General features: G+C 44.1%; 1 protein-coding gene across 1 annotated transcript in view; it reads right to left on the reverse strand.

The window, feature by feature from the left end:
- The window catches only part of LOC134207353 (uncharacterized), a 249,529-nt gene that overhangs the window by 183,948 nt on the left and 45,938 nt on the right, over positions 1-19,643 (reverse strand). The window lies entirely within an intron of this gene.

Below are 19,643 nucleotides of genomic sequence, written 5' to 3' on the forward strand. Positions count from 1 at the left end.
ATCCATTCGAAAACATTTTTGCATCTTCTCAGTTTGACGCGCGCTCGTGATTCTACATACATACAGAAAACATACGATGATTCAACTCATCCATGAGTTTTTAGGTGCTGAAATGCCTCGCGCGCGCGGGAGAGCAGTTTTCTTATAATCAATAAAGATGGCTCATTAGTCCCGCCTCTTTGTTGTCCGGTATGACTGCAAATATTGTGTAACCGTCACACACCCCCCAAAGGGGCGTGACTAAAGGTTCAACTTTATTGATTACAAGAAAGCAGCTCTTCCGCGCGCGCGAGCCATTTCGTTCGAGATGTCGCGGAGAGCAGACCCTGGTACCACCTTCGGCATCGGTGGAGCTCCTACCCCTACCGGAAATTTTATTCCCGGCGATGGTGTGGGTCACGCGGTCGTCGTCATTAACATTAGCAGCGCTCAGTTTAAATTTTCTTGTATGATGTAGGAGGAATGACGGCTTTGGCAGGTTTTGTTCCATTATTTTCGGTGGGGGGGGGGGGGGTTGTTGACCAAATTTTATGAAATTTGGCCACAATATTCTGTGATATGCTATGATATGATATGATAGTTGATATGAATTAGTTGATATGAAGTATGGTTCTTGGAAGCGTCCACAAATTACGTAACGCTTAGAAGGGGGAGGGGAGGTTGTGCGAAGTGTGACGACCCATACATAATTTTTAGATGCTTCATACAAAAAGTGTGACTTTTTTTTTTCCCTGTTGGGTATTTTAATCACTGCGACCATTTGTTAGATCTATTGTGATATATGCCCCATTTCATATAGCTTTGTCAAGTTGACGCATCATTGCTATGTAGAGCAATTGCATCACCTTGACTACCAGCGTCTTCCCAACACGGTATTATTTTTATTTTTTATTTATTTTGCTTATTTCATCTGACTGTGTCGTCTACATGAAAACTTAAAACTAAAGGTCAGTTGATAAAAAATCTGTTTAGCCGTTGACGAAACGCGGATGAACTGATGTTGAAGTCGAATTGGTCCGACACCTCGTTGAAATGGCGGATCATAGCGACAAAGCAGCTATTGGCAGCATAATTAGTGTTATGCCTTTCTTCAAAGAGCAAATCTCGAGGTCGAAGGGATCGTGAGGTGCATACAATGGAATTTTTTCCAACAAATCTGGCACGTCGTACTCGGATAGCAGAAGTTTGGCGATGAAAACGGCTTGCGCCACGTTTCTCCGCTTATCAAGAGCATCTAGCCCCAGCAGACTACAGCGATCAGCATACGGTGGTAAATTCAGCGGGTCAGTCCATGGGAGATGGCGCAGGGCATATCGTACGAACTTGCGTTGCACAGCTTCGAACCGAGCAGTCCAAACAGCTTGATATGGATTCCAGACAGCAGAAGCAAATTCGAGTTGAGAGCGTACCAATGAGCAGTACAAGGCTTTGTAGCATAAAGGATCGCGGAATTCATTTGAGATTTTAAAAATAAAACCAAGCTGGCGATTCGCTTTGTCGATCGTAGTTGTAAAATGGCGTCTGAAAGTAAGCCTGTCATCCAACACGACGCCTAGATCTTTAACATGATCCACACGTTGTAAAGTTGTACCTGCGATACTATAATCGAAAACCACGGTTTCGGCAGTGCGATGAAAGCTTATTGCGTAACACTTTGAGACAGCCAGGACCATCATATTATGCTCACACCGACATTTGAATAAATCCAAGAGCTTCTGCAATTCTTGGCAGTCCACCAGATTTCGAATAACGATGTATAATTTGAGATCGTCTGCAAACATCAACAGCTGGCCTCCACCAGCAAGATGAAAGTTACGTCATTCACGAAGAGCGAAAACAACAATGGACCCAGCGTGCTTCCTTGGGGGACCTCGAAGCCGTTCGAAAAACAATGGGATGAGTAATCACCAATGATGACGGTCACTTGACGTTGCACTAGATATGATCGAAGCCAGTTGCAAAATGTTGTAGAGCATTCCATTTTTTCAAGTTTTGCAAGCAGTATGTCCTGACTCACTTTATCAAATGCTGCTTGTAGATCAGTATACACGGCATCGACTTGGAGCTTTTTGCGCATGTTATCCATACAATATGATGTAAAACTGACTAGATTCGTTTCTACGGATCGACCCGGAAAGAAGCCATGTTGATACGAACTGATGTAGTTTTTGCATGAGACAAACAGTTTTCGTAGATCAGTACTCGAACACTTTTGATTCCACGCCAAGAGAAGTAATGCCTCGGTAGTTTCTCACGTCGCATTTGACTCCTTTTTTGTACACCGGAAACATGGTAGAGCACTTCCATTGAGGAGGAAACTTTTACTGACGGAGTGATAAGTTGAAAAGCATGCACAGAGGGAGAGCCAAGATATCGGAACAGTTTTTCAGAACCGCTGATGGTACAACACTAGGGCCTGCTGAAAAGGACGATTTTATCCTATTTATCGCCGAGACAACCATATAAGATTCAACGGTAAAACATCCATGCTGATGACATTGTTAGGTACATCTCTCGCTGCTCTTGCGATGTCAGCTTGAGATGGCAAAGCATTAGAAAAGACGGTCGAAAAGTGTTTGGCGAAGAGATTACATTTGTCCTCGACATTCAAGGCAACATCATTGTCAAGAAACACTCTTGACGGTAGTCCGTTTTCTTTCCTCTTTGTATTGACGAACGACCAGAATCCCTTGGGATGACGGCGAAGATTATACTGCATGCGACACATACTGCTTGTAAAGATGCTTGTTATAGCGGCGATAACAATTACTAGCGATTGAGAAATTTCGTTTAGTGATAGCACAACGTCGGTTAGTCAGGGCACGAAGAGTCCTAGCACGTTCCCGTTTGAGGTTGCGTAGCGTAGCATTAGTCCATGGTGGTTTTCTTGGAGGTTGGCGCTTCGGTACGGAGGCAAATACACAGTCACTGAGGAAACAGTTAAAACGGCCAACCGCTGTGTCAATATCCAAGTCATTCAAAGCATTCCAGTCAAATAGGGATAATTTGCGCCGGAGTAGTTCGAAATCTGTCTTGCGAAAATTCAAACAGTCAGCATTCGAGCTATCATCGAATCTGACATGATCACTGTTCGCGATAGATATCACCAGAGCAGGATGATAATTATCGAGCGGAACTATGGCATCCGGTGCCTCGTCGACCGCACAGTCAGGTAGTAAATTTTCGCTAACAAACACCAAATCGAGGAAGTGATTTTGGAAATTTGATATCAAACTAATCTGGCATAGTCCAAGGAAAGCAGTTCCATCGATGAGTAGACGGCTGGCAGGAGTAGTTGTCGAATTGTCCGGATCAGGAAATGCATACCTATGCCCAGATTGCAGCCAAATAAGCCCAGGTTGATTGAAGTCACCAAGCAAGAGAAGTACATTCACCAGGTCAGTCAAAGAAGAAGCATATTCAATGGCATCAAGATGTTGTTGGATTCACCATCATTCCTTCCGTCCGGAGGAATATACAATGCTCCAATGAAAGCATTCCTTGTTGGGAGACTCACTTTTACCCAGACCGCTTCAATTACACATCCATCACGAGTGGTTGACGAAGGCGGTTGTGTGTCGTTGCGCTCCGCAAGTATTTAATTTTATTTTTTTTTCTCGTCGTGTAGCCACTCGTATCGCGGCGTCTTAACAATTTTAAACATTTAAACTTGACGTGTAAATATTTTTATTTTACATACCCGCGCGTTCTCGTCGCGTTCAACTTTACCCCGCAGTGCTTATCTTTTAAATATTTTGACCTGACCCGCGCGCATTTCGCGTTTAATTGTGCCATGAAGTGTGGAATAAGAAATTGTGCGCAAAGTGACAATCACTTTTTATGGCGCTGTTATGGATCCTGCAAACGCACCTTTCATGCAGCATGCATAGGCGTCCAAAGGAATCACGAAGAAGTGCTACGCACTTTTATGCTGCCTCTCTGTAATGATTGCCAAGAAAAGTTCGCGCAAGAACTCAATCTTAATAAATTATCAATGTCTCTGAAAATCATTTCTGAGAACATTGAACACACATTAGTGGCAAATCATAAAGTACTCACAAATTTTGAGACCTTAAACAACGCACACGATGAGGCGATTGCTCACGTCGAAACAATGCTTACCAACATTGAGCGGGGCGTCATCAATGTCACCAACAACAACAGAGCATACGCTACAGAAATTAAAAACAAGCTATCAGCATTTTTGGACACACCTCCTCCGGACGACCTCATAGTAGAAAAAGCGGTTAAATCAGCTACAGCAGCAGCAGTGGAGGCGATGGAAACAACAACAATTTCAATGGGCCTTATTCCACAACTAATAAATGACCTCAGAAGCGACATGGTGCCATCGTCTCTAGTCCTCACTGAATCAAAAATTGGATGAATTATTGGATGAAGTGAAACATGTTTCTGCTGCTGTTTCCAACTTAAGTAACAGTGCAGAAATAAATTCACCTCCTTTACACAACACTTTGGCAGACGAGCTATATGACCTTTCGACTACTGAGCTGTCTCCACAACAACAAGAACTGCATCAACACCAACAACATCAACAACAAGAACAGCAACAACAATCTTTCCAAGACTCCAATGAACGGCAAAAGGCATCAGAACATCTACAACAACAACAAAATCAACAATCCCAGCAAGACGTGACCAATAATGCAATCATGGACCTGTTTGCAGAGCGTCGAGCCAAATTCTCTAAATTGAGCAACGAAGCTCAATCGAAAAAGACCTTTCTTCCGCTGGTTGGCGGATGCTGGGAAATAAATGGTATTGGAGGCCAGACTGGTCGACATATGACAAGAAGCTGAATAGGCAAAAGCTCCAAGAAAAAGCCGTTGATAAGGCTAGACGACGAAGGAAACGAAAAAAACAATCCGTTCGTATCAGCAACAAAAACCTGCAACTTTCAAAGATCATACTCAAGGACACATGGGTAAAGACAAGGAACTACTTGCTATTGCTAAAGTTAAATTTGCCGGTCCACCCTCTATCACCGACCATCCTATCCCTGGTCTATCGGTCCCAAAACTGATTAATTTTAGAAAGGGTGAAACTATCAACCCATATCGAGCAGAACCACCTATTCAAAAAGTACAACATCAACCAGAAAACTATCAACAGTCACAAAGCCAACAACAACAACAACAACAGCCAGCACAACTTTCTTGCAGCAGTGAAAGCCGACTTCAAATGGATATCGAGCACCCTCCTCTGCTGGACCCAATGCGACCACCTATAGTAAGACTCACAGAGCAATCTGCTGCGTCTGGTGATCGACGTTTTTTAAAAGCACGACTACGGGACCCAAAAATTATGGACATTGTGCGGATGTTCCTGTCTTACTTGCACGACCAGCCACCTACAGTATGCATTCGTGGAACCACCAAAACCAGCGCCACTGCAATGCTAGAATTCGACTGAAGTTCTAATTTATTGTCAGAATTTCAATCGAATGAAAAGCCCAGCCAAAATGAAGGATATATTTAAAAATTTATTAAGCTCATCCTTTTCGATTATTCTGGCAACTGAAACAAGCTGGGATAAAAGCGTTAGGAGTGAAGAAATTTTTGGAAGTAACTTTAATGTATTTAGAGATGACAGGAGTTTTCTAACGTCTCAGAAAAAGTCCGGTGGTGGTGTTCTAATAGCTATTTCAGCAAACTTTAATTCAGAAATCATCACAACAAATAAATTCAATGAATTTGAGCATGTCTGGGTAAAAACCCATATAGCTGGAGAAATGCATATATTCGCATCGGTTTATTTCCCACCTAATCATGCTTGTAAGCACAACTATGAATCTTTTTTTGAGTGCGCTGAACAAATACTATCAGAACATCCACCGGAGGTTAAAGTTCACATCTATGGGGACTTTAACCAACGCAATGCTGACTTTATTCTAGACTCAGAAAACGAATGTATCCTACTGCCAGTCGTTGGGGATAACGAAACCTTACAATTATTTTTTGACAAGTCTGCAAGTTTAGGATTGAACCAAATTAATCATATAAAAACAGTCAAAATTGCTATTTGGACCTCTTGCTGACAAATATCTATGAAGATTTCTGTGTAACAGAATCTATCAATCCATTGTGGAAAAATGAAGCGTTCCACACTGCAATCGAATACTCGTTATTCATTCACGAGCAACAAAGACCCAACGATTGTGAGTATGAGGATGTCTTTGAATATAATTTAGCGAACTATGAAAATATTCGAGATAGGTTAAGAAGTGTAAACTGGCAAATAGTTTTAAGAAATGAAGAAAATGTCGAAGCATCTGTTAACACTTTTACAGATTATTATCTGACATAATCTCACAAGAAACTCCACTAAAACGAAAACGACGTCATAACAATAATAAAGACCCAATTTGGTATAACCGGCAAATCAAGAATTTAAGAAATCGCAAGCAAAAAGCACACAAAATTTACAAAAGTCATAACAGTAATGAAAATTTAGTATATTACTTGGACGTATGCGATCAATTGAATTACGCTATCAGTAACGCATTGGAAGATTACAATTCAAAAACTGAGAGCGAAATAAAGTCCTGTCCTAAGAACTTCTTTAATTACGTAAAAACAAAACTGAAATCTAATAACTTTCCATCAATTATGCATCTTGACGAAAACGCGGGAGATAGCTCGGAAAAGAACTGTAATCTTTTTGCAGATTTTTTCCAGGAAACCTATTCTACATTTTCTGAAAATGATCGTGACCGCGACTATTTTGCATTTTTTCCAGACTTTTCAAATGATATTGGAGTGAATCAACTTCATGTCCATGACATTTTGCAGGCCCTACGTAGTTTAGATGCTTCAAAAGGTCCTGGTCCTGATGGAATCCCTCCTGTATTTATGAAAACCCTAGCAGTGGAACTAACCACTCCATTATTTTGGCTATTTAACCTTCTTCGGATATTAGAAAAAACTTACGAATAAGATGTTGGGGTCATATTGACCCAGAAATGTAAATGCTTATAAAACAGTCAAATTATAACCGAATTACAAAGTTTATATACCGTTCGAAAGATAAACTTATCAATTTTGTGGCTATGTGGTGATATACTGGTTCTGGAGACAATGGCCACCGGGAAACGACTTCCACGGGGACCTTGTCGGTCATATAAGGGAAGCATAAAAATCGCTCCATATATGCCTTTCGATCGCTAATTCTTCATAGATTCTCCTAAAACGGTAATGTATGTTCCATGAGAGGGCTTCCGATGAAAGTGGCCACTCCTGGTACATGCAAGGTGCCCCCGGGGAACCCGCAGGAGGGGACATTTCCGTTTTAGCACCAAAATATGCCGTGCGGCGGCTCTTTTGTCATGATTTTCCACCAAACAGATGGTCATGCGCTTGAAATCGATAAGTGACCACATTGGCCACTCCTGGTACATGCAAGGTGCCCCGGGGAACCCGCAGTAGGCGGCGCCCTTTTGCGAGACGCCCCGCTTCAGCTCGAGGATCATCTCGCCCATCCGGGTACGTCTTATTCGACGTACGTCGGCGCCGAGTTCACCGAGCTTGACGTCACTCCTCATCGCCTTCAAGACGTCCGAGTACTTGGCCTCGTCCGTCGTGATGACTAGGGCATCGCCCTGGAGCGATTGGCGCCTACCCTAGACTTCTTGCTACCCTCATTCGCCTGGGCCTTCGTTTCGGCCCTTGACGTCTTCGGTTTCCTCTTGTTCTTGACCAGGGTCCAGGAGGCGTCATCCCCCTCTATTTCCCTGGTCTGGTGCGGCTGAGAGCTCTCAGCCTGCCGTAACCCCTTACCACCGTCTTTCCTGGGTGGACGGACCTTTCCAGGTCCTTCCTCTCCCGGTTTTGGAGGTACCTGACCAGGGTTCAGTATCCCAGCCCCACTACCCTTGTTCGGGGTAGTAACCCTCCGCGTTTTGGAGCGGCCCCCAGGGAGCTCATCCCCTGGAGACTGTCTCCCCCGTTTTTGTGTCTGCTTCGTTGGAGCAGTCACCCCCGACGTACTCGCGAATACTTGAGCCTCAGTCTGGGTAGACTTTGGCACCACCGTCTTCGCTGGCACGCCCTCGGTCGATTCGACATTGCCCGAGTCCGCGAATCGTTGTGCCTCAGTCTGGGTAGACCTCGATTCCACGGATTTCACGGGTTTACACTTGGCCGTCCCGACCGCCCTCTCCAGCTTGGCGTCCAACATCGACTTTCGAAGTTTCAGCAAGCTCCTCTTGAGATCCTTACTGATATTATGCTTCGATGACGCAAAGTCGATGATGGCGTCCAGCTGTTCCGTCGCCACCTCGAAGGCCGAAAGCCCATCGCGTTTGCGGTTCATCGCCTCCACAAGCCATGGGCCGTCCATAACCTCTACCGGCGTAGCCTGGGAGATGGTTAAGTGACCCACGCTGGCGCTGCGCACCGAGCTGCCGACTATTGCCTCTGGCCTCCTAGGCGGAGACCTGAACCTTCCCCCCTGCGGAAAAGCCATCAGAATCCGATTACCAACCTCGACCGCGGTTAGCTCTTTTTTGCAAATTGAATATCTTTCGGATGCTTGATTTGTCCAATCGTCACATGTGCTTTACTGTTGTATATCCAATTGTTGTATATCTAATTGCATTCGAGGTAGGTACTCGGAGTGCGGTACTCGGAGAATGGAGAAGACTTTTATGTGCAGCACAGGCCAGGGGGATTTGAATAAATTTTAAGTTTTTCCCATACAAATTTCCATATAAACATAAATTGACTTCGCGCCACCCCTAAATGGCCACCGAATTTCCTGAAATTTTGCCAGGACTCCTATATTATCAAAATGATGCTAATATACATATGGGAGTTGGAATTTTCGAACATTTTTGAAATTTGAACTGCCCTATGCACCATGGTTGAATCAAAATTAAGATTTCAGCGAAGAGAAAATAGCTTGCTCCTAATGCCAAAGTTGTTCAATGTATGATTAACCGATATGCCCTTGCTTGTAAGACACTAAAAATAGTTGTAAGACAAAAAAATAGTTGGATAGTTTTATCGTAATTATGAATCAAATCTGAAGCTCTCTACACATGTTTGTACGAAAAACTATGCAAATAAATAAATGCAGATCACGAGATTCTTTTTTTTCTACCCTGCCGTTTTGTTGGTTATCAGAAGGCAATATTCTTAACGTTTTTGAACTGAGGGATGAAATCATTTTCCTTGAAAAGCCTGGAAGACATTTTGTACCTGTCAATCTCTATGAAGACAATTTGCAAGCAAAGGTTAAAAACTGGAAACGCAAAGTAAGTGTCGGAAATATTACAATGTTTGTGCATTTGGATTGAGAAAAGGTTAACTAATTTAGATGCAGATCTCAAATTGGAAATTATGGCTCATCTTGACTCACTGAAGTTTGATCGATATTTTTCCGAGCTGGTTCAAGAAGATGATTCTTCAGTTCGCAGCCCGTTTTTGTTCACATTGGTAGCCACGTCCGAGCCTCCCCAATGAAACCAGAATTCATATTTGGGTTTAGAAAGTTTTCTTTTTTAACTTTATAAAGGTGTTTTTTTCATTCTAGATTAAGTTCAACACCGTTAGAAAGTTTTCGCGGAATGGTTCGTCATGTCGTGATTAATCCATTGAAAAAAAATCCAGTTTTGGTGTGGAATATGCGAAGCTTACTCCAAATAGAAGCAACAAGCTTTGAATTAATACGAAGCGTATTCCATATAAGCGCTCCAAGCCTTGGAAATAGTAATACCGTTGGCTTCTGCTTACTTATGCAAGAGTGGATTTTCAACTCATCATAAGACTCAATTCTTTGACCCCGGAACTACTCAGTGCACTGTTCTAAGGGCACTGTTATAAACCCCAAGCCGCTGGTCTAGCCACGGCAGCTTAGCGGGGGTGGGCACCGAAGGCCTCTTTTAGCTCAGGGTCTCAGGGCGATCTGGCGAAAACGGAACTTTCGGAGCGTTTGTATCCTATTAGTCGGAAATTATTAATGATTACCTGGTTTATTCCAACTTTAAGATGGTCGATGGGGTGGCCGGTGTGTCTATCTTCCGAATGCGAGTCTATCTGCCGGAGGATCCGGAAAGACAAGGCCTGTAATTGCGGCGGACGAATGCGGTTGACCGGTACCGGACGGCGATGGCGGCTCACGAGAGCTGTGGATGCTGGTGTCAGAGACTGGCGCTGGCGATCGGCGAGGCTAATGGATTGCCGCCAACGTGCGTTGCGCTTGCGACGATTGCGGCCAGATTGTGTGGGTCGAGAATGCCGCCGGTGATGGTAATCGACAACGGCCGATGGATTGCTGCCGCCGTGGGGTGCTTTGCCAACGTTAGCGGTCAGCGTGCGCAGCTCGAGAATGCCGCTGGGAATGGCAAGACCGATGGATTACGGCCGCCGAGCGTTGCTTGGCCGATGATTGATGGTTTGCGATTGGCCACCGAGTGTGGCTCACGGTAGTCGGGGATGCAGGTGACCGGGACGGGCGCTGGCGGTCGACAAGGCGGATGGATTGCCGCCAACAAGCGTTGCCTGCGGAGGCCGATGATTGCGACCAGAGGGTGCGGCTCGAGAATGTCGCTGTGGACGGTAATCGGCAACGGCTGATGATTGCTGGCCGATGATAGCGGCCAGGTGGTACGGCTCGGGAATGCCGCCGTGGGGTGCTTGGCGTTCAGCGTTCGCGGCTCGGGAATGCAGCTGGGATTGGTGATCGGCCTGGCCGATGGATTACGGCCGCCGAGCGTTGCTTGCGGCTTATGAATGCGGCCAGCGGAGTTGGCTCGGAAAATGCCGCGACGAGGGCGGCGGGCGTTGGACACCAGCGATGTCAAGAAGTACGGAACAATCTTGCTGCGGAGGCGGCCTTGAAGACCCGACGAAGCTGTCGCAAAAGGGCAAAGATCCAGCGGAATCCCACGCGTTCTATCACAACGGTTAAAAAATCAACACCACAACGTTTCACTCGCCAGCCAATTATCAACTAACTCCCGTATCCACTCACAAGCTCCCTTCTCCCCAGCTATTATCTTCTTCGCTTTGCAACGCACGTTCCTGATTTCCGTCGCTCATAGCTGGTTTCAGCGATCGCACACATCGTTCGTGAGTGTCTTTGCAGAAATGCGTTTCGCAATGTCGACCACCCCATTCGAAACGACCGTTTAGCAAACTATCCCTAATATAATTATAGCTAGCCTAAATTTCTCACGCTCCATATCGAACCAATAATTATAAATGTTACCTGTTGGTAACAACATCTTCAGTTGAGGACCAAAACAAGAAGCAGATATAAACTTCAATTACAATTTGAGATCGGCTTTCTTAGACACGCACACTCGTATGTCGAAGCTCGCATCCATCAACATCGGCACGATCACGAACCCCACAAAACTGAACGCACTCCGAATCTTCATAAGTAGCCAAAACCTCGATATCGTGTGTCTGCAGGAAGTCGAGGACGAACAGCTTTCCTTGCCTGGCTTTGTCGTTTTCGCGAATGTGAACCACACAAGGAGAGGCACAGCTGTATCGGTGAAGGAGCATATCCATGTCACTCACATGGAGAAAAGTTGGACAGCCGACTAATCGCGCTGCGAGTGCACGACACAACGATCTGCAACGTCTACGCTATCTCCGGCACTGCACAGCGAGCTGCAAGAGAAGAGTTCTTCATTTGTATACTTGCCTATTTATATACGCAACCATACCGAGAACGTCATCGTAGCTGGCGATTTCAATTGCGTGCTGCGTACGTGCGATTCGTCTAGCCTGAACACGAGTCCATCTTTTTAAACCGCTGTACAGCAGCTTATATCTCTTCTGTCGAACATAGCCAGTCGGTCCATATCCCGCCTGCTTATCAATGGGCACCTCTCTCGATCGTTTGAGATCACACGGTCGGTGTGTGGTAAGGCGCCTCGTTGTCCATGCATCTATTCGTGCTCTATCTTCATCAACTGGTGTGCAGGCTTGCGCAAGTGTGTGGGGATGATCTGCTCATTGCCTACGCCGACGATATCAGCGTGGTTGTAACGTCATTAGCATTAGCATTAGCATTTAGCAGTTCGCACAAATTCGTAGGTAGTACAAGCCAATACTATTGTATGAGAGTAGCATCACTTTCATCCGTTACCACAGATATTGATTTGGGACTAATCACTAACTCTTAGATGGAAGCAATGCACTCTCCAATAGTCGAGATCTGTCCTGGCCACGTCCTTGCGAATGCTGAGGAAAGGGAAGGATGGTTTGTCGGACACCTACTTAACCTTCTTCGGATATTAGAAAAAACTTACGAATAAGATGTTGGGGTCATATTGACCCAGAAATGTAAATGCTTATAAAACAGTCAAATTATAACCGAATTACAAAGTTTATATACCGTTCGAAAGATAAACTTATCAATTTTGTGGCTATGTGGTGATATACTGGTTCTGGAGACAATGGCCACCGGGAAACGACTTCCACGGGGACCTTGTCGGTCATATAAGGGAAGCATAAAAATCGCTCCATATATGCCTTTCGATCGCTAATTCTTCATAGATTCTCCTAAAACGGTAATGTATGTTCCATGAGAGGGCTTCCGATGAAAGTGGCCACTCCTGGTACATGCAAGGTGCCCCCGGGGAACCCGCAGGAGGGGACATTTCCGTTTTAGCACCAAAATATGCCGTGCGGCGGCTCTTTTGTCATGATTTTCCACCAAACAGATGGTTATGCGCTTGAAATCGATAAGTGACCACATTGGCCACTCCTGGTACATGCAAGGTGCCCCGGGGAACCCGCAGGAGGGGACATTTCCGTTTTAGCACCAAAATATGCCATGCGGCGGCTCTTTCGTCATGATTTTCCACCAAACAGATGGTTATGCGCTTGAAATCGATAAGTGACCACATTGGCCACTCCTGGTACATGCAAGGTTCCCCCGGTTAACCCGCAGGAAGGGACATTTCCGTTTTAGCACCAAAATATACCGTGCGGCGGTTCTGTCGTCATGGTTTTCCACAAAATAAATGATAATGCGCTCGAAATCGCTAAGTGACCACATTGGCCACTCTTGTAGCCCATGAGGTGCCCCCGGGGAACCCGTAAAAGGGGACATTTCCGTTTTAACACCAAAATATGTCGTGCGACAGCTCTTTCGTCATGATTTTCCACAAAATAGATGATTATGTGCTCGAAATCGATAATTGACCACATTGGCCACTCTTGGAACCTCTGAGGTGCCCTTGGGGAACTCGTAGAAAGGAATATTTCCGTTTAAACTCCAAAATATGCCAGGCTGTGTCTCATTCTCATTCGTCATGATTTTCCACAAAATAGATGATTATGCGCTCGAAATCGATAATTGACAACATTGGCTACTCTTGGAGCCTATGAGGTCCCTTGGGGAACCCGTAAAAGGGGACATTTCTATTTTAACACCAAAATATGCCGTGTGGCGGCTCTTTTATCATGATTTTCCACCAAACAGATGCTAATGCGCTTGAAATCGATAAATGATCACATTGGCCACTCCTTGTATATGCAAGGTACCCCCGGGGAACCCGTAGGAGAGGACATTTCCGTTCTGGCACCAAAATGTGCGGTGCTGCGGCTCTCTCGTCATGATTTTCCACAAAATAGATGATTATGCGCTTGAAATCGATAATTGACCACATCGGCCGTTCTTGGAGTCTACCAGGGGCCCCCAGGGAACCCGTAGAATGGGAAATTTCCATTTTAACACCGAAATATGCAGAGCGGCAACTCTTTCAGTGTGTTTTCCCACCAAAGAGATGGTTATTCTCTCGAAATCAATTAGTGACCACATTGGCCACTCTTGAACCTATGAGGTGCCCTTGGGGAACCCGTAGAAATGGACATTTCTCTTTCGTCATGATTTTCCACAAAATAGATGATCATGCGTTTGAAATCGATAAGTGACCACATTGGCCACTCTAGGAACCAATGAGATGCCCACGGGGAACCCGTAGATGGTGACATTTCCGTTTTTATACCGAAACGAATAAGTGACAACATTTTCCATTTTGGAACCTATGAAATGCCGCCGTGGAGCTCATAGGAGAGGACATTTCCGTGCTTACTCTTACTCTTACTTAGGGCCGATGCCCACGTAGCGTGTTTTCAAGCTGCGTGCACGCCGCGTCCACGCAAGGTACCCGGCATCAAAAGTAGTCGTGCACACGTTTACGTGTGCATTACTCCATTTGATGCTGGGTACCTTGCGTGAACGCGGCGTGCAAGCAGCGTGAAAAAACTTTACGTGGACATCGGCCCTTAAAGACATGCCGTGCAGCAGCTCTTTCACTATAATTTTCCATCATATAGTTGGTTATGCTCTTGAAATCTAATATTAACCCGGGGGAACCCCAGGCCCAGTTTCGGTAATTGTGGAGTGCCGTGAAGAATCCATTGAAAATGTCTGTGCACACAAAATCTCACTCACTTTTCCTCAACCGAATTGCTCGCAGTAAATAGCATTCGAAAATCCTGCCCTATTGTTTCCTATTGAAAATTGGCCAGATCGGACTATGGGATCGAAGTTATGGCCAAAATACTAATTTCAGCAGCTGCATGGGAAAATCACTTTTCTGGCACTTATGCTCATCCGATTGGCTTGCAATAAGTTGCGTTCAGCAGAAAATTTTAGAATGCAAATAAACAAATATGAAAAATAAGAGCTATCTACCTATTAGTGTTATATTAGACTTTTCTTATATATTTCTCAACCCTTTTGAATGAACGATAAAGGCACCATCACCACTAGGTAGATTAAACTTGTTTTTTTTTTCTATCAAATAGGTCATTCATTCTGAACTTAATATCTACAACCTACAAGGTACCCGCAGGAGTCTCGCAGAAATGTTGCGTTTTCATATCATTGTCCACGGCGATCGGTGAAAACCTCAAACTTCTATGAGTCAATATTGAAGGGACCATCGACTAATGGTAATATCGAGATGCGGAATAGAAAATCCTTGGAGAGCTGTTCGTAGGAATCATCACAGTAGCCCAGAAACTATTTTTGACTCAGTACTCAATTTCAAATGAAGAACAATTTCAAGCGCATAACCAACTTTTTGAAGACTTGTGGCCAGGGTAGACAATGATAGACGAAGATAGAGCTGCCGCAAGCGGCACAGTACATTTCATATAACCATGAAAATGTCCTCTCCCACGGGTTCGCAGGGCATCTCTAAGGTTCCAAGAGTAGACAATATCACTAATCAACTCCAAGCACATGACCATCTGTTTGGTAGAAAATAACAAAGAAAGAGCCACCGCACGGCATATTTTGGTGTTAAAATGGAAATGTACTCTTCTACGGGCTCCCGGGGGCACCTCATAGGTTCTAAGGGTGGACAATATGTCAATAATCGATTTCGAGGGCACCTATTTGAAGGAAAATCACGACGAAAGAGCCGCCGCATGACATATGTTGGTGTAAAAATGGAAACGTCATATTCTACGTGTTCTCCGAGGAAGCCTCATAGGTTTCAAATATAGCCAATGTGGTCACTTATCGATTTCGAGCGCACGTCCATCTGTCAAACAGAAACACCGAAAGGGAAAACACCGAAAGAGCCACTACACGGCTTATATTGGTGTAGAAATGGAAATGTCCCCTTCTACGGGTTCCCTGGGGGCCCCTCATAGGTTCCAGGCGTTGCCAATGTGGTCACTTATCGATTTCAAGCGCATAATCATCTATTTTGTGGAAAATCATGACGACAGAGCCGCCGCACGGTATATTTTGGTGCTAAAACAAAAATGTCCCCTCCTGCGGATTCCCCGGGGGCACCTTGCATGAACCAGGAGTGGCCAATGTGGTCACTTATCGATTTCAAGCGCATAACCATCTGTTTGGTGGAAAATCATGACGACAGAGCCGCCGCACGGTATATTTTGGTGCTAAAACGAAAATGTCCCCTCCTGCGGATTCCCCGGGGGCACCTTGCATGTACCAGGAGTGGCCAATGTGGTCACTTATCGATTTCAAGCGCATAACCATCTGTTTGGTGGAAAATCATGACAAAAGAGCCGCCGCACGGCATATTTTGGTGCTAAAACGGAAATGTCCCCTCCTGCGGATTTCCCGGGGGCACCTTGCATGTACCAGGAGTGGCCAATGTGGTCACTTATCGATTTCAAGCGCATAACCATCTGTTTGGTGGAAAATCATGACAAAAGAGCCGCCGCACGGCATATTTTGGTGCCAAAACGGAAATGTCCCCTCCTGCGGGTTCCCCGGGGGCACCTTGCATGTACCAGGAGTGGCCACTTTCATCGGAAACCCTCTCATGGACCATACATTACCGTTTTAAGAGAATATATGAAGAATTAGCGATCGAATGGCATATATGGAGCGATTTTTATGCTCCCCTTATATGACCGACAAGGTCCCCGTGGAAGTCGTTTCCCGGTGGCCATTGTCTCCAGAACCAGCATATCACCATATAGCCACAAAATTGATGAGTTTATCTTTCGAACGGTATATAAACTTTGTAATTCGGTTATAATTTGACTGTTTTATAAGCATTTACATTTCTGGGTCAATATGACCCCAACATCTTATTCGTAACTTTTTTTGTGGGGTCGTTCCTGTTGCACCTTAAAATACTTTTTCATGTCAGATGCTTCATTTCCACAAAATATTAAAAGTCAAGAAATTTCAGAACGATCGGATTATCAGGTAAAAAGTTATTCTACTTTGAAGTTTCGTTTTGGGTCATATTGACCCCAACATCTTACTAAGGTTAATATGTCACTAGAATCAGGAAAATTCCCAAATATATGGAAAAACTCATTTTTGATACCCATTTTCAAATCTGGAAAAAAATCAGACATACGTAATTATCGTGGAATAGCCATTATCTCTTGCATTCCAAAACTTTTTGAGGCCATAGTAAACGAAAAATTATTCAAACAAGTAAAAAACCGAATAACAGACGCACAGCATGGCTTCTTTAAAGGGCGTTCAAGCTCAACTAATCTTCTTGAATTTGTTGACTATACCCTGAATGCAATGGATAAAGGAAACCATGTAGAAGCTCTTTATACTGACTTCAGTAAAGCATTTGATCGCATAGATATACCCATGCTTCTATTCAAATTGAAAAAAACTGGAATTGAGTTGGGACTACTCAAATGGCTTGAATCTTACTTAACTGATCGCCAATTGATTATAAAATTTAACAGCAATAGATCAAAACCCATTCAAGCCACTTCCGGTGTCCCCAGGGCTCTCATTTAGGGCCTCTATTATTCATAATATATGTAAACGACATTTCCTTCATTCTTGACAAACTTAAAGTGTTAATCTATGCAGATGACATGAAGCTCTTTTTGGAAATAGGGAATAAAAATGACCTCAACATATTCCAGAACGAAATATGCACATTCTACGAATGGTGCAATAAAAAAAGCCTATTGCAATTGAATGTAAAAAATATAACCTTATATCATTCAGCAGAAAAAGAACAGCATCAAATCTCTCAATTACATTAGGAAACCAGGTTGTAGAGAAATGCGATAGAGTTAGGGATTTAGGAATTATCTTAGACTCCAAACTAACGTTCATCGACCATTACAACACCATTATTCATAAAGCTAATAATATGATGGGTTTTATAAAACGTTTCTGCTATAACTTTCATGACCCATACACAATTAAAACATTATATATTGCTTATGTAAGGTCGATACTGGAATATTGCAGCATTGTATGGTCTCCATTTTCAATAGCACACGAAGAAAGATTAGAATCAGTACAAAAACAATTCCTATTATTTGCTCTTCGTAAATTAGGTTGGACAACATTCCCACTTCCATCATATGAGGCACGCTGCAAGCTTATAAACATTCAATCTTTGAAAGAGCGTCGTGGAACTGCAATGGTTTCATTTATTAACGATATAGTTTCGCAGCGTATTGATTCAACAAACATTTTATCGAAATTAAATTTCTACACACCATCTCGACAACTGCGTCATCGACATACATTTTAATTAATCACTGCCGTACAAATTATGCAAAATTCGGACCTCTCAATCAGATGATGGCCATCTATAATCAACACTGCGAAACTATTGACTTTACAATGTCTCGGCAGAACCTAAAAAAATATTTTGTCACAATTCGAAACCTACACATCTAAATTTTCATTAAATCCCAAAATTAAACACAACTTAACCAAACTATTTTTATTTTTATACACTATAATATCGTTTTTATAGCATTAAGAAAATAAAATAAAACATGTATATTGTATATGTACTAGTCTACGTCGGTTGACGAAATAAATAAATAAATAAATAAATAAATTGAAGTAAATCGGCCAACGGCGATTTGACATGAAGCAAGCGCGTTGGAAACAGCTATCAAGACACCACCGCCGCGTGAGCGATTACTGTTAGAACTGTTTCGATCGACTCGGTACACACTGAAGGAGGTACCAAACATTTGAACGGAATTAATCCTCTCGTCTAGCCAGGTCTCAGTGAACACATACACATCGTATTCGCCATCGAGTGCAGCGAGATAAACGTCGTCCAATTTGGTTAGCAGTCCTCTTGTGTTTTGATAATAAACTCGCAAGTCACGAGTCGGTCTGTGAACGGAGGAGGAGTGAGGGGTTGAATTGCTCGATGCGGATATGTACTTGCCTGCATTCAGATTTTGAAGTCCCTCCACCACACCCATACACAGGGCCGGGATGACTGTCGATCGCTGGCTGGGAGTGCACGACTGTGATGGGGGGTATTGGGGCTTCCTTCTGGCTAGCAGGCTTGCATCCCGGTGGCGGTCTGTTGTCGAAAGATTGCATCGATGCTAATTGACTGGAAATGATGTTCTCATCAGGCAGTGAATGGTTGCAATTAGAATCGTATAAGTACTTGCCTGCATTCGGATTTTGGAAGACCCCTTCACCACACCCATACACAGGACCGGGATGACTGTCGATCGCTGGCTGGGAGTGCACGACTGTGATGGGGGGCTTTGGGGCTTCCTTACGGCTGGCAGGCTTGCATCCCGGTGGTAGTCGAATGTTGAGTAATTGAGACGATGCAAAGTGGCTGGAAATGTTGACTTCTTCAGGTAGTGAACGATCGCAGATTAATATATACTTGCCTTGGTATGCAGGCTGGAAGACCCCGTCTCCGGACCCATACACAGGACCAGGACGACTGTTGAACGCTGGCGGCAACGGCTCGACTGTGATGGGGGGATATGGGTCTTCCAAAATGCTAATATTGGTGCGTCCCGGGTTTAGCTGAGATCCATGACAGGAGTAATAGCAGGAGAGGTATCTTGAATAAGCAGCGGCGTCATTGGTTTCCTCGTTTTCATCGGCACCCGAAATTTTTGAGAAGCGTAATCCTCAAACTCTCGAAACAGTAGTCCTTCAGGCCAGGTGCTTGGGTTTAAAGCATTGCTTTTTTGTGACGGATCCAATCCAATTTTAAAGGAAACGAAATTCAGCGTACTTATGTCCTTATCTTTAGCAACAAGTTTGATTACGTCTGGATCAGCGTCCAAAGCTAAATTAGCTTTAACCATGGCGCACACCGCGTCATTAGAGACATCAGGTCTAATTCTCGACAGATAAAGCCAAAATTTGCTATCTTTGGTATCGTTGAAAATTGGAACCGA

This window comes from Armigeres subalbatus, chromosome 1 (assembly GCF_024139115.2).
Source record: "Armigeres subalbatus isolate Guangzhou_Male chromosome 1, GZ_Asu_2, whole genome shotgun sequence".
Classification (NCBI taxonomy): Eukaryota; Metazoa; Arthropoda; class Insecta; order Diptera; family Culicidae; genus Armigeres; species Armigeres subalbatus.